Source organism: Phytophthora infestans, genomic scaffold (assembly GCF_000142945.1).
Source record: "Phytophthora infestans T30-4 supercont1.52 genomic scaffold, whole genome shotgun sequence".
Lineage (NCBI taxonomy): Eukaryota > Oomycota > Peronosporomycetes > Peronosporales > Peronosporaceae > Phytophthora > Phytophthora infestans.
In genome coordinates this window covers 936,198-938,761 of record NW_003303707.1, presented here as the reverse complement: position 1 = coordinate 938,761, position 2,564 = coordinate 936,198, and the positions used below count along the sequence as shown (strand labels likewise).

Genomic DNA, 2,564 nt, shown 5'->3' with positions numbered 1-2,564 from the left:
ATTTCGGAGGGAACCAGCTACTAGATGGTTCGATTAGTCTTTCGCCCCTATACCCAAGTTTGACGATCGATTTGCACGTCAGAATCGCTACGAGCTTCCACCAGAGTTTCCCCTGGCTTCACCCTACTCAGGCATAGTTCACCATCTTTCGGGTACCAACATATGTGCTCAAACTCAAATCTTTCCCCACGAAGGTTCATGATCGGTCGATAGTGCCACACCGCAGACCGAAGCCCGCAGCATTTCCTACCTCAGACAACTTACGCTGCCCTTCACTTTCATTTCGCGCTGGGGTTTCCACACCCTAACACTTGCACCACATGTTAGACTCCTCTGGGGCGCCGGTTTTCAAGACGGGTCAAAACGCTCTCATTTTCGTCACGCTCCCGAAAGGCAACAAGTTTAAAACCCACATCAATTCACACACAACCACACACGCATAGCAAGCTATCCGCACACGGCGCACACAGAGACACAGGCCCACTCAAAAACACGTTGTAGGCACCTCAGTCCCAACCGCGACTACTCGTCCACCAAGATATAACAGACAAACGCAAGCGTAAGCCCTACCTCCTCGGCGGCCATTTCCCGCAGCATACGAACTGACCTTGACGTCCCACCGCAGCACAGGGCACCAGCAAGCACACACAGCACACACGCCGAGCGCAGCCAAAAAAGCCGCTGCCACAGCACACGCACGCACACACTCGCCAATGAAATATACCACGGATTATAGACACTGGAAACGATTCGGTTCCCTTTCAGCAGTTTCAGGTACTCTTTAACTCTCTTTTCAAAGTTCTTTTCATCTATACCTCACGGTACTTGTTCGCTATCGGGTCTCGCACCAATATTTAGCTTTAGATGGAATTTACCACCTACTTTGCGCTGCATTCCCAAACAACGCGACTCAAAGAAAACGGATCGTACGCACGAGCAACTCAGGGATGAACGGGAGTATCACCCTCCATGCTGTCCTCTTCCAAGGAACTTGCCCCAAGCGCCCACACTGATCACGCCTCTATAGACTACAATTCGCCGCGCAAAACTTGCACGGAGATTTTAAGCTTGAGCTCTTCCCGCTTCACTCGCCGTTACTAGGGGAATCCTTGTTAGTTTCTTTTCCTCCGCTTATTAATATGCTTAAGTTCAGCGGGTAATCTTGCCTGATATCAGGTCCAATTGAGATGCATACCGAAGTACACAACATTTCCCAAATGGATCGACCCTCGGCAGCCGAAGCCGCCACTCTACTTCGCAACAGCAAAGCCGATTCAAATGCCAAGCTAAAGAGCCATGGTTCACCAGTCCATCACGCCACAGCAGGAAAATCACCCAATAAGCGCATTGTTCAGCCGAAGCCAACCATACCACGAATCGAGCATTTCTCCATTAACGCCGCAGCAGACAAAACGGTCGCCAACTCGCTACAATAGCAGCGTCCACAACCAGCAATGCCACCACTTTTGGAGCAAAGAGAAGTACAGTTTAGTACATTTAAAAGGACTCGCAGTCGGTCCGAAAACCAACCGCAAGACACTTCACATCTGGCATCTCCTCCACCGACTACACGGAAGGAAGAAAGCCAAGTTTGTTGTACGGACACTGATACAGGCATACTTCCAGGACTAACCCGGAAGTGCAATATGCGTTCAAAATTTCGATGACTCACTGAATCCTGCAATTCGCATTACGTATCGCAGTTCGCAGCGTTCTTCATCGATGTGCGAGCCTAGACATCCACTGCTGAAAGTTGCTATCTAGTTAAAAGCAGAGACTTTCGTCCCCACAGTATAATCAGTATTAAGTAAAGGGTTTAAAATAAAAAGCTACTAGCTCAGACCGAAGTCCAAACGCTCGCCCTTTAGATAAGGCTCGCCCAGCAGTAGCCGCCAGCAATAAAAGCCAGCAGCCGCCGCCAAGTAAGACCCCCAACTATTGGGTTGAAACGGTTCACGTGGAAAGTTTTTAGGTGTGGTAATGATCCTTCCGCAGGTTCACCTACGGAAACCTTGTTACGACTTCACCTTCCTCTAAATGGCGAGGTTTAAAAAAGTTCCCATCAATCCACTCGCAATAAAGCAAACAGACTCACGGTCCCAATTTTTCACCGAGTCATTCAATCGGTAGGTGCGACGGGCGGTGTGTACAAAGGGCAGGGACGTAATCAATGCAAGCTGATGACTTGCGTTTACTAGGAATTCCTCGTTCAAGACTGAAAATTGCAACAGTCTATCCCTAGCACGATGCGCATTCACAAGATTACCCAGACCTATCGATCAAGGTTGTATACTCGTTGAACGCATCAGTGTAGCGCGCGTGCGGCCCAGAACATCTAAGGGCATCACAGACCTGTTATTGCCTCCAACTTCCTTTGGTTTGATTACCCAAAAGTCCCTCTAAGAAGTCCACAAACCTACCAAAAATGGTAAGCGGAACTATTTAGCACGCGGAGGTCTCGTTCGTTAACGGAATTAACCAGACAAATCACTCCACCAACTAAGAACGGCCATGCAAACACGCACCCATAGAATCAAGAAAGAGCTCTCAATCTGTCAAGTGGG

At 49.0% G+C, this 2,564-nt stretch overlaps 3 non-coding genes across 3 annotated transcripts; all 3 read right to left on the bottom strand.

The window, feature by feature from the left end:
• Nucleotides 1–1,294, bottom strand: PITG_33394 (the record flags this gene model as incomplete). Its single annotated transcript, XR_009934788.1, has 1 exon — nt 1–1,294. It is a non-coding gene; the product is annotated as a 28S ribosomal RNA (ribosomal RNA).
• Nucleotides 1,295–1,600: 306 nt separating this feature from the next.
• Nucleotides 1,601–1,755, bottom strand: PITG_33393. Its single transcript, XR_009934787.1, has one exon. It is a non-coding gene; the product is annotated as a 5.8S ribosomal RNA (ribosomal RNA).
• Nucleotides 1,756–1,978: 223 nt separating this feature from the next.
• On the bottom strand, nt 1,979–2,559 carry PITG_33392 (the record flags this gene model as incomplete). The annotated part of the gene is made up of 1 exon (XR_009934786.1): nt 1,979–2,559. It is a non-coding gene; the product is annotated as an 18S ribosomal RNA (ribosomal RNA).
• Between the last annotated feature and the right edge of the window lie 5 nt (nt 2,560–2,564).